Source organism: Thunnus albacares, chromosome 13 (assembly GCF_914725855.1).
Source record: "Thunnus albacares chromosome 13, fThuAlb1.1, whole genome shotgun sequence".
Classification (NCBI taxonomy): domain Eukaryota; kingdom Metazoa; phylum Chordata; class Actinopteri; order Scombriformes; family Scombridae; genus Thunnus; species Thunnus albacares.
In genome coordinates, this window is record NC_058118.1 from 25,071,117 (window position 1) to 25,084,926 (window position 13,810).

A 13,810-nucleotide genomic window follows, 5' to 3' on the forward strand; every position below is an offset into this window, starting at 1 on the left:
ATATTGCCCTCCAGAATTACTGGCACCCTTGGTGAAGATGAGCCAAAAAGCTGTAAAAGTAATGAGCTAATCTTTACCAAGGCCACCAGTAATTCTGGAGGGCACAGTAAAACCACAGTAACACGCTGAATTGAAGCTGTGCTGTCATGGATATTATTCATTTGTTCAGTAGGAGTACTTTTCAGACCTGGCAGGCTCAGAAGAGAAAGAGGGGAAGAGAAAGGGTGAGAAAATGGAAGTGTGAGAGTAAAAGACTGGAGAGATGGAGTGTGCATTTTCATTATTAACGTCATTTTAACCATTGTGGCTTACTTTGGTAACACGTCAAATGTCAGGCCAGTAAAAACTGCTAAACCAAACCGAACGATGAACAGAATAAGAGAAGAGCGAGCGAGCAGCGAATGAAGTATAAAAGGCTGTTTTGCTGAGGGCAGCTCCAGCTGTTCTCTGAGCTTTGAGATGTTGCAGAGCCTGAGGCAGCGATCACACTGAGGACCCGGGCGGAGGAGTGCGTGCACAGTTTTTGATGGTTTTAGAGCTGTTAACAGCGTATCTCGTGGGTACTGGAAGTGTTGTGGTGCAAAATGTGAGAATGAAATTTGAAGTTGAACTATTATACATTTTTATATAGAGTGCAAAGTGGGAGAAGTTGGAAGTATTCCCTACTGTGAATGATTATTAAAAACTACAACTATCATTGAGATTTGGGCAAGATCTGCAACATCTTAAAGTAATGTTCTAGGTTTTTTTTTAATAAGGTTACCCAGCGGCAGCTACGTTGATGATATCGCTTCCAATGGTGATGCAGGGTCATGTTGGAAAATATGAAAATGTTTGGGGGGATGGATATTTGAAAGATTTTCAGTGAAGCATTCCTTTACAGCACAGTATACACCAACCGACAAACTAATTGGCTACTAACAGTTTAACAAAGGGTGCTAATGCGCTTCTAGTTGGGTAACACCCCACTCTGCTAATGCCCTACACACACCAGGTATTCTCTTTTGAAGGAATACAAACCCCAGCTTATAATCATGTCTGTGAAACCGGGACATGACTCATCCTCTGTTCTTTACAGTTCCTCTTTTCTTCTGTCCATGTCTCCTCTCATCATCCTCCTTTCCCGGTCCTTTCATCCTCACCCTTTCCTCATTTCTACAGCCTCTCTCTCTCCCCTCCTTCCCTCCTTTCATTAGTTGAATAGGAAACGGGCCCTCTACTCCCCGGGGTAAAGCTATTAAAACATAATAATATGCCTTTACTCACCACTTTTCTCTCTCTTCAAATGTCTCTCTCCCTCCAGCACTTCCTCTTTCTCTCCTTTACAGGTGATAAATGATTAGTTAGGCAAGGATGATGATTGTGATGATGATGTTAATAATGATGATGTTACCAATGACCCTATTAAGAAGATGCAAAGCTTCAACATTCATTTGCACTACTACGGATGCTAATGAAACCGTGTTCCTTAGGGGGAACAGCTCTGTGTCCAAAATAAAGTCCAATTTAAGAGAAGTAAACGCCACTTTGTGTGCAAGAGACAGGCATTTGAATGTTCAATCATTAAAAAATGACAAGTAACGATTCGTAATGACAGCCTTACTTAAAGAGTAATTATAAAAGTGCACTGTGGGAGCACGCCGCAGTAGCCTCGACTCATTTCTTGGTGCCGCAGTGGATACAGATGGCATGCAGGCATACACAAACAGCACCTTGTACCCTGCGGGCTCATAAACACATAAACACAGCTCCGCTAAGAAACACAAAAGGTAATGAGTTAGCAGACGGCGTGCGAACCAGCCGCAGACAAATCAAGGTGGCGGTAATGATGCTGAACGCTCAGCTTGCGTCCCCTCCTGACAATAATTAATCAAGTCGTGCAGATGTGAATATGAACATGACGCAAGGGTGCACATGTACACACACACAGACTGGTATGCACATGGGGTGGAAGTTGATGAGTTTTCTTTTTTGAAAGGTTATTTAATCAGAATATATCTGTGTACAATTTTGTTATTTTGTTGACAGACAAAATATTAGCATTGGACTATTCTGCAAAGCCGGGATTAGCCGGGTCAGTCTTCACATTTTAAACTAATCTTAATCTTATTTTTTCAGTATCTGAACATGGTAATTACAAGGTAAAAAATATTGTTACTACAAATAAACTAAGGTATGTAAAGATTAGACAACTAAAATGGGATATTGTCTGTAAAAAAAAAAAAAAAAAAAAAAAGGAACATTAATTGTATGCAGGTCAGAAGTGCTACAGGATCATCTACCACCCCAGTCTCCACATCGTTACTTTCTGTTTCACTACATAAACCACACACTACACCCTCCACTGGCACTGAATGTTTGCACTGGGTGCAAATTGTGCACTGCAGAATCATCCAATATGAACACAGTGGCCAAAATACTGTGATTACGTGCATTAATAAGACACTTCCATGCTCCAATTTTGCCATAATGGTTCACTCCGCATTCAAGTAAAGTGGAAAATCTCAAATTTGTTTGTGTTTGAGTGCTTTGATACACTGCTATAACAGTGTCCACTCTTCTGTGAAGACTTTCCATTAGTGAGGTTGGCCATATTTAGCGATAAGGCGTTAGTGTTCCATTTCATCCCAAACATGTTGGGTAGGGTTGAGGTCATGGCTCTGTACAGGCCAGTGAAGTTCCTACACACCAAACTGAGAAACCATTTCTTCATTGACATGGGGTTGTGCACGGAGGCGTCATCATGTTGAAACAACAGTTACCATGAAAAACAACCAACTAAAGTATGGACATGCATGTCCACATGCCTCTGACATATAGTGCACATTTAAATGTGAAAATTGCATGAATAAACTTTGAATAGGGTGAAATGTCAAAAAGGGTGCTAATGATAAATAGAGAAGAACTTCCCTTGATAGAAATAGCTGCACAGTTGATCTGACCTTTTGAATATTTGTAGAGGCAAGGAAGGAAGAAGACTCTCTCTGTCTCACACACGTGCACACACACACACACTTCACCATTACTTCTACGACCTTTGTTTTCCCTCCCTCCCACCCTCACCTAACTAATCATTAGCTGTGGCCAGCCAGACATCAGACAAGGCAAGTTTCATTAAGATTGGTGCTTACTCCCCCCCCCCCCCCCCCAAAAAAAGCCACCTCACCCTCACTCTTTCTCCCTCTTTGTCTTTTCCTTCACCTAACTAAGCCTCATCATTATCCGCAGCCTGCCAGACATCAGACAGAACCGGCTTCGTTAAGACTGGAGATTGGCATTTGCTGTCCACAGGGCATCTCTCCTTTTCTATTTCTCTGTCTCGTTCTATTTTATTTTTGAACTACAGGCAGCTAAAATTTAGCTCATAGCGCCCACTGATGAATTGAATCTGCCCAAAACATGGCAGCATACAGATGTAGCCATTATAATAACAGCTTTGCTGTGTCATGGCTCCAAAAGACATTGTTAAAGAAAAATCAGGTTTCATGTTTGTAGCTGTCAAAAGTGGAGAAATAATGAATAGATGACTTAGAGAAGTTAACCCTGAGTACCTCAATGTTACACTCATTATTTATTTCTCAATTATCCTGCAGAGATACTATACTTAAGACTATTCAATTTTTCATGAAACCAGACAATAAAACTTTGTATCACAATCTGGTTTGCAGGCTGCTTCCTCATGAAATCTTGCATTTAATGAAATATTTTAAATACACTTATTGATAGCAAGTTGTTGTATCAGTCTGTTGCCATATTGTGACATATTTAATGACATAACAACTGTCATGGGAAGGTAAAGTCAGGGGTTTGACACCTCTTTCTGTCAATGTTGAAGTGTCCTTGGGCAGACACCGAACCTGCCATTGATATGAGTGAGGGAGTATGTGTGTGTGTGAATAGTGAATAAGAGGCGAATTGTAAAAAATATAGTCCAAGGTGCTAAACTACCTAAGCTGTGAGTTCTTTTATTAATGGAAGTATTCTGATTTATTTAAAGATATGGCTCTTGACTTTGTACTACATCATAAATTGTTTCTCAAAGAACATCAGTACAAAGTCAATTACATATATGCTTCTGTGAAGATACACTTAAATGTTTCTGCAAACTCGCACAGAAAATGGTGTTAAGGATAAGTGTAGGTCACAGAGTCTCGGGTGGGAGGGAGGCATGTTTGAAACAGAGAACAAATAAATCTGACAAACATTACACAAGATTTACATACAAAAAATACAGAAAAAAGAGCCACGCCAACGTCTCCGAACAACTTCCAAGCAGCCCAGAGAAGCATGTTTAAGCAGCGTCGATCTCATCCAACAACGTCTTCATTTTTGTGGCTATGTAAGATTGGTCGACTGTTTCACGAACACGGAGAAACAGCTGTCAACAAGCACAACACCGGGCCTATTTCAATCGCTGAATACATATAAGTGTTAGCAGTGATTCAGTGGTTTGACACTAGACTGGACATAAACAATATTATCCAAGCAACTGCAGATGGTTTGATTAGCACATTTCTTTTGTACTACATCTGGCTTTTGTTTCTTGGAAGCAGCTATTGTAAGTCACTTTGGACGAAAGCTATGTATGAATGTGTAACATTGCATCTAACTAGTGCTACTACTTCTACAGTAGGTGATGAATATGGGATGAATGCGTAAATGAGGAAGGATTCTACAGTGTCTACTGCTGGGCTGTGTTTCTGTCTTCTTCGCTCTTATGTCTCCTATTTCTCTGTGAGCTTTCCCTCGGCCTTTGGGCTTGTTACATCTTCCTTCTCTCTGAACTTTGTTTCATCTTTCTGGATTTCTCTCTCTGTCCATTCCTGGCTTTCTAACAAATTGTCTCCTATCTTTTCATCACTGCCTCTTCATTTTCCCCCCTCTTCCCACCTCTCCATGCCTCCATCTCTGTCATGCAGATGGTGAGGCTGCTGGTGGTGATAAGGCTTTTCAAAGTAGGTTCATCCTGCTGACAGCGACTTTCAACCCAAAAAAAGAAAAAAAAAAAAAGAAACATCAATAAAACTGTCTCGAAACCAAGGCTGTAATGTGTAACTTCTAAATAACAAGCAGGACATTACATCATTAAACTGTGTCATTTAGTGACCTAGTGAGTTTGTGCCTATTCAACTACTGGCCAGAAAATGTGTTTTCATTAAAGCAAATCATACAGCAAGCACTTAATGTGGCACATTGTATATTTACTTTTATTGTGATATTCCAGCCTTGGAAAATAAAGAAAAATATGAATAAACATGTGTTACTTAATCACTGTATTTGCTGTCTCCTTCTTTAGCACCTGCTGGGACCTTCAGACACGCTGTTACCTTGGCCTCAGGCTTGGGTTTGTTTGATGGTAGAAAGCTCATCAGGATGAATTACAAGTTGAGTGGGAATATATCCCACTTCACTACTGCACAACTATAATGTAGCTTTGACCATGAAGCAAAAAATGTTTACTCGGAACAGAATATGCATCTCAAGCAAGTTCAGCCCAGTGTACCAAGGAATTATGTCCATATTGAATGATTATAAACATCATGATTTACAGTATGTGCAATGCTGATGTCAATGCAGGAAGAAGTTTACCATTTAGAAGTGAAAGTTAAGGGTGTGGAGGTTGTCAGACTTTAACAGAAGAGTCAGGTGTTAGCGTCCTGCAGTTACACCTGCAATTTATGTTTTCTATTTTGTCAATCAAAATCACAACTCTTCCCTAATCGTGAGCAAATGTGTTAGTAACCTAACCTAGCTGCTTTGTGCAGGTATTACAGGAAACAAGAACATCAGCATTGAACCTATAAAAAGCAAAAACATAAAATGTTAGAACTGTAGAAAAAAGACATTTTGGTCTAATGATAGAGTAGAGTGAATTTCAAGTCTCTATTTTTGTAGAATACTTAAATGGAAGGAAGGAAATCATTGTAACAACTTTAATATTTTAAAGGGTTGACAGATAGTTAACCAAAAAGGTGCAAAAATCACCAAAATGGTCCTTTGACACCTTTAATTTCCTGTAAAATTAGCCTAAAACACCTATCATCATCATCAAGGGATACTTATAATCAGTTGAAAGCTGTTGTTGAACCATTAGGAGTACATGCATGGTTTTGGTCTATTTTTTCACCAACAGTCCAAATCACTGTGCTACTGACATTGAGTAAGAAGTTTAAGCACACTGAAGTATAAGATTTTCATTTCTGTCTGAATATTTTGTTTTGCAAACAGATGCCTGCAGATGACCTATAGCTGTGACTTATTAGCTGGAAAACACAATGGGACCACAGCATAGTCCAAGTTCAAATTTAATAACAATAACACAGAAAATGAATGTTTTACACATGTTTTTCTAGGGGTATTTCTAGGCATCTTCCAAAAAAAGGCTATTTAGAGACACCAAATAACCCCTGCCTCAGAGCAACTGAAGCATAAACACATTATAGTGCTTCATTCCCCTGTTGAAACTAAACTTTGTGCATATGAAAGAGTCAAAACAAGTGCTATGGTGGAAAAACAGTAAACAGCAAACTATTTATATTTACATAATTTCCATGTTGTGGCTTTATAGAAATCAGTGAAGCAGCATATGGTCATTTTCGGAATTTCATTGGCTATTTAAAGGGCCAGTCATCCGCAGAATGTGCTCCTATTGGTTTTACATGAAAGAAGAGGGGCAGGCACCTCCTTTCAGCACGGACTCTCGCTGGATATTGGAGGCTGTGGACAAGACATGAGGTGATGCCGCCATTTTGATACCAAGATGTGGCTAACGTTTACTTGCTAACACCAGTTATGATGGGGAATATGTGGGAAGATTTGGACATCTGCCAGCTAATTTGAAATGATGCAAATGCCGTTTGTGGATATTTATTGGTGTAATAATGTGTTTTGTATTAAATATTTTACTGGGTTTGATCGACTACACCTTTGCCAATGTAACAAGACTGTTTTTGTCAGAGTTGAATCAGGCAGAGTAACATGAGGCTTCATAGGTGAGTAGTGTGAATTTTGTAATTGTTTTTTTGTTGGTCTGTTGTCTGTTCATTGTACCTGCTGTTGATTGTATCTTGAAATGGTTTCTATCAATAGAATCACAAGAATCTTAGCTTTCCAAAGATGCGTCGCACGAGTACCCATTTAAAGACAGGAGTCGTGCACATATTATAGTTGTGTACTTAACAGTGTGACAGCCCGTGGATGGGCTGTCAGAACGTTAAGGGTTGATCAACCTTTTCACCTTTGTGGTTGCAATACAGTAAAATTGTAAATTCTTATGTTGGTATTAGGTGCAGCAACTGGTTGCGATTTGTCAGAGAATAAAAAAAGAAAAAAAAAATGTATATAACCACCTGTCATGTCAGCCTGTCCTCACAAGAAAAATGACAGTATAGGTCAAAAAATTCAGGTGGCAAAAACAATCTATAGTTATGTTTACGCCATCTAGCGGCTGCAGTAATTATAAGCCGGGGAAGTGACGCAGTTCAAATGTCAATATAAGGTAACAGATTTCCGTATAGACCGCTGTTCACTTTCCATATCCAGCCATGAGTGTCACGTTTCCATCTGCGAGTCCGGAGAGTTTTTTTAAAAACCGTAACTTTGAATTTTGTGGTGTTTACTGTTGCCATGGCGATGAAGGTTGCGTAACTTTAACCCACACCATGTTTCAAGTTCATCATTTTAACCCAAACCATGATCTTTCTGTAACCCTAACCAAGTGGTTTTGCGTAAACCTACCCGGACCTCAACCACAGCGTCATCACGCCATAAAACATCATTATTTTTTTACGACTACTGCTAATAGAGGCTGCATATTAGAAAATGCTCCTATAGGTCATTCTGGAAACACTCCTATGAGTTGTTCTGGAGTGCAGGTACAATGGACCTATGTGGTCGTTTCATTATGAAGCAAACTTTTGCAATTAGGGAATATAGAAAAATTATTTGTTAGGAAAGAAACATTCATTCATTTCTCAAAAGAGAATAATGAGCTATGAATGTCCACCTAATATGACATGGCCTCTAATTAAAAATGTCAATGATTAAAATTCAATTTAAGCAAACATGAAACTGAAACTGATAATAATCAAACGTGCCTAAATATAATAAGTAAAATGAAAACTAAATCAAAAGAAGCTGTCAGAATTGGCCGGACAAAAGGAAAGATTTTGTTCCAGCAGAAAGCAGGTGTAGAGGAGGGTGACAGACCATATGGGTTTTTGTTTACATAATTAAATCTTGATGGGGATTGTGCAAGGGAGGGGCTGGTAGGTTTAGCACTAAGTGTCTAATTTGCTGCAGGGTGAAAATAAGCAGCTTAAAAACATATGAAGTTGCATTCTGTCAGATGGTTCTGTGTTATTTGTCGGCAGGCTCTAATTACTCTGTCTGCACTTTATTGCAACGTGCATTCAGCGATGAAAAGGGAAGAGAGAGGAGAGGAGGCAGAGAGCGGAGCCGCAGAAAAATATTAGAAAGAGAGAGAAATATTAGCCTCCGTTCCATTATTTCAGTGAGCCGATGTTGGTGGAGCCCAGCAGGAGGCCTGTTATCATGCATGTACTGTCATGTGATTATCATTCCTGTTATTCCCAGTGGAATATGTAACATTTTGAGGTAGTTTCAGCATTAAAATGTGTTTTGATAACATTCCTAGTGAGCAACGTATATTTTATTTTCATGGTCTTTGTTCAGTGAATGTATGTTTAGTTTGTTAGTTATTATGGAGATTATTTCGGGCTTTCTATTTTTATTTTAGAGCGCTCCAGGGATGACTTGCATTTGAAATCCAGAATTTGAAGCTTTGCAATTGGCTGACCGGGGGACCCACCGCCCGGACCGTATTAAGGTTTTCTTTTAATGATATCTGGCAGAGACTCAGTAGACTAGCCAGACTGAATGTCCTACTCCTTACCACATGGGCTATAATGAGAGGATATGCAGTTTGCTGAATAAAAAGAGACATTATTCATTTCCCTGTTGTTTAGGCATTTAGTTGTGAGCAGAGATTTTTACAAAAAACACTAGTGTGGATACGCAATTGTTTACACATGTACACAGTGTTTTAAAAAATGTTGCTTGCTTAGCGTGGACTTAAACTGGAATTATGGTTCTCCAAAGACGCAAGTAAGCATCTCTACAAACCTACACAGAGAAGGGTGTTATGGGTTCCAAATCTCAATAACGCGGAGTGCAGACCTGCAAGACGAAAAAAAAAGCTTAACCCTTGTTAAAAAAATATAAAAGATAGAGCCACACGAACCTCTCTGAGCCACATCAGTTGTGACTGAAATCTCCATTCTCTGCTCATTTGCTACAAGCTGCAGGTTGTAGCAAGCAAAGAAACAGTATTCCCTATGTACAAATGAGGCAGTACATAGGGAATACTGTTGGCTTTTGACTATTTTTTTGGTCAACATTGGGTTTATTTTGTTTGTTTTTGCTTCATTTAATGCAGATAACATTCAATAATGACAAACAGAAGTGGCAGTAAAATAGGAATAATGGAGTAAAAAGCAGCCGTGTGTTTTCCTCGCTGAACCTTCTTCTGTTTAAGGGTTTCCTGTCCACAGGAGGCTTTTCTTTAATGTGATTCTGTATAGTTTTCTGCTTTGTCTTTTATCTTTATTCTCAGTAGAAAGGGCGTGATGTTCTAGGCTCCTAATGTTGCTCAGAGCCTAACATGGTTACCTTAGTGTTACACACTGAATATTTGTTCACCTCTAACAGAATGCCACAAATGGATCGGAAATGGCTGTACAAAAACAGTGGTAGTTCTTAAGTGCAGCCAGCTAAAATAACAGGTCTGGAGGGCACTAAGGACGGATGGAAAACTAAACCTAACAATGAGCCTCTTTCAAAGGAGGTTTCTTACATGCCACTGGCACAAGATGATCTGCAGTGTTTTGTCCAAATCCTTGCTTCTGGCTGCATACTGCTGCCAACTTCTACCTTCAAATTTGACTGAGCTAGCTGCAGGTGAAAAATTTGTCTATAAATCACATTTTTTTTGTGCTCTGTGTATAAATTGATTTGACTTCACTTAAACTTGAATGTTACCATTCTTTTCGATTTCTTTCAGAGTTTTTTTCTCTCTTTCCCCACAACCTTCCTTTCAATGGCTTCATCACCTGTTGTCACATTGTCCTTGATGCTCAGCAGCAGAGTACTCTGTTCTCTGCATCCTGAACTGCTCAGTTTGTTTCTTTCAGCTTCGCTGCAGGGAGGAGCTCCCACTGCACCCTGAGCTGAGGACCATTATGTAATTTGGCACCGCAGTGCTTGTCACACCAGTCAATGCCCGCACTGGTACAGATGGGTTAATTGGTTCTTGGCCCTACAGAGCACCTTCAGGCTGGAGTACAGAAAAAAGGAAAAAAAAAAAAAATGACACTGCATGGAGCAAGATTTTCTCTCCCTCTGGCACTAGAAATAACACACAATAGTATCACATTTTTAAACTACAAACATTACTAGCATTAATTTACCAGCATTTTTAGTATATAACATTTATCAATTCAAGATAATAATCCAGATCCTCATTAATACACCTGCCATAGTTCAGTTACATGCAGACCAGTCCAGTACAAGAACAGTTCTGCTCTAGAAAATAAATCCATGACCAAAACCAACCATGATGTCAAAGAAAATTCTAATCTGGTCCTATTTTGGTGCTCTGCCCATTTTAAGGTTTTGAAGCAGGATTAAGAATGGGGACATCTCTCTACATATAGCTATCTAACTACCTAGCTACACACTCCCCTTCCCGCTAGGAAAAGACAAACATGAACATGATGTCAGACTGTACAAATAAAGTGAGATGAAATGGTTGATTATCAGGTTAAAGAAATACACAGTCCCCGTCAGCTTTATGTACTAATATATCAATATTACAGATATTATTTTATATATTTTTTTAAACCTGCAATAACAGATTTTTGGTTACTTCAGGGCAGTGAAAATAAGTTGTGAGCACAACACTAACATATTATTACCTTTTAAGCTGATATGTTTTCACATCCAGCAGTTATGGAGCAACATTGTCATTCATTTGGAGTTGTGATTCTATCTACCTGAATGTAAGTCAAAATAGTCACTGTCTTTTAGCTAAATGCTCCACTATGCTCATCAGCCAGCCTTAAATGTGTCGGTTTGCCATTTGGTGCTGAGCAATGATGCTACGAGAGCACTGAGACAGTTAAGTTGCAGCTAAACGATGAGCTGAAACTCGCTATAAAGCTCCGTAAAGCCGAGCGGAGCTGCAGAGTCACTGCTAATTCTGTAGGTTCATCGCTACGAGCCACACCTCGGCATTACACATTGCCATTTTGTTCATTATTAGAAAATACAATATATAGAAAGTAAAGGGTCCTTATAAAACCTTAACAATATTTAAGAGATGGTAATAAAATTAAATACCCTAAAATATAACTGCACCAGCTGTATATAACAATATAAATTAATTAAATAAACCAGCATTACATAAACATCCTGTCCTCTCTGATCATTCTCCTCCAGCACTTATATAACAATATAAAAATAAATAAATAAAAAGCCGACAGCATTACCTCAAAGCAAGACATATTAAAGTTATAGTTGTGTCTCACATCCAGCTAATTAGCTTGATTCAAAAAAGTCTAGATAATTGACTAACTTCTCCTTTCCCCCTCTTCCTCTAACTGACTTGGATTAGGTTGCATTTGAACATGCAAGTTTATAAAAAGTTACTTCCTTGGTAGTAGGAGAGTACATCCAGTAGATAGACTGCAGGCTGAATATGGGAATTGGAAACCAAAATGTCCAAAGCTCATTTTCAATTTCTCCTCAGATCAGATGAAGCTTGCTGCTGCTTTAAGCCTGTGCTGTGCAAAGAGAGTCTATGAAATACATAGGAAATAACTTAAGAAAGATTTATTTTACATTCAAAAATGCAGAATACAAAATATTAACAGCTTAATATTTAGTTCAAACGGTTCTAACATCTAAAATAAATGTTGACTGACCTCTTTCTGACCACTTCTTTTCTTCTTCTTTTTGAGACGTACTGAAATGAACCGATTCCCTTTATTCTTCTATTCCTTTGGAATGTGCTGCTTTATAAATGCTCGACTGAGATTCAGACAGACACAAGGAACTGAAATTAATTAAGATGAACAAAAATCAAAATCAAAAGGACGCTGGAAAAACAAGACACTGACCCCAAAATAACTTTACAGACTCTTAGACTGTCTTTGCTGGGTCCTGCAGTGTTTAAATTCCATGTCAAAGAAAATGAGAGATTCCTTTTTTAACACATCATACATGTGTAACTGGTGGTTTCTAGTGTTGTGTTATAAGGAAGAGCCTCAGACCAGGGTGTCTTTGGAGGTGTCCATTTATTCCTGCAACTGACGACAGAAGTAAATAAAAGAAATACTCCGATCAATTGTGATGCTAACTCAGGCTCCTACACAAATTTAATAACACAGAAATGTGTTAGCATACTGCACAAAGAGTCCAAGCTAATAAACAAACTTACACCCGTAATTCAAAGGAAATGCACAACGTCGCTTACCTCTCCCATGAAGTACAACAACAAAAGGGGAGACGTAAAGGTGGGGGACATCATTTATAGGGGGTGGGGGGGCACCCACAAAAGTGAACGTAGGGGTACAATGAACTGAGTCTTAAATGTTCCACATGTTGACCCCGGAGGAGTAGCACATCAAATTTCGTGTAATTATAATACACATGCTACACAGTTGACCATGTTACACATGTTGCCGAAAACATGTGAGAAGACTGTGAACTATGTGGTACTGAACTGTGGATTTAATGTGTTAAACTGTTTTTCACCATTACTGTGTTCAGGATTTTTTGGGCGGGCCTGAAATGGTGAATCCATGACATAGAGAAGTGATTAGCACCTCCCCCACTATATAAACACTAGAGCGCACATACTCACAGTTACTATTTTTACACTGGTTAGTTTTATATCAGAGACAACTGGGATTCACTTCAGATAGTCCGCTATTACTGGTGAATGGGGCTGTTTTCAGTCAATGTTAGCGCTCAAGGAGTTATTTTAAACCCAGTGAAGTGTCCGTTGACGTGTGGAGCCGCCAGCAGCTTCAGCTAGGAGGACGGGTAGAGTCAACAGACGTGGCGCCAGCAACGGCTGACACCAGCCGTCGCTTCAGCTTCAGCACCAGCTGTACGGCTGGGAGGTCCCTGGCCAGAAGAAGAGTATTTGCTGGGCAGCACTTCACCAAAAAACACACCATGAGAGGCTTTTGCTCCAAGGGTGATGGACACAATGAAGCTGCCTTTCAGCAGAGATGTGTGTAACGTTAAGTACAACGAATTCCATTGAAAAAAAGGACAATTTAACAGAACGATGATTGGTGATGGTTCACGTGTTAACTAGTCATTTAAATGACATTTTTACTGAAACAAGTCCACATTTACCCACAAAACATGTGCTGAATAAAACGTTTCTCCTAACGTTACTCTATTTTTAAAATATCCTCCATGTTGCTAGCCTTACACCTACAAAAAATTTAAAATTGTGTATTTTCATAAGGGAGTTTGGTATGAGCATTGTCAACTCAGACAGACACGCCCCCCAGCATTTCAGAGCAGAAAATACTGCTTATTCTTCCTCGATTTTCAAATCTTATTTTATAAGCTTGGTGACTTTTTTTAATCATTCAAATGTGGCTGGGTGCTTAAATATACATTTTTCTGTGGTGTGACAAATTCAGAACACATATTTAGTATTGTTTTATACACAGACTTTAAGTCGTCATCTAAACTAGAGACTGTTGAGGTC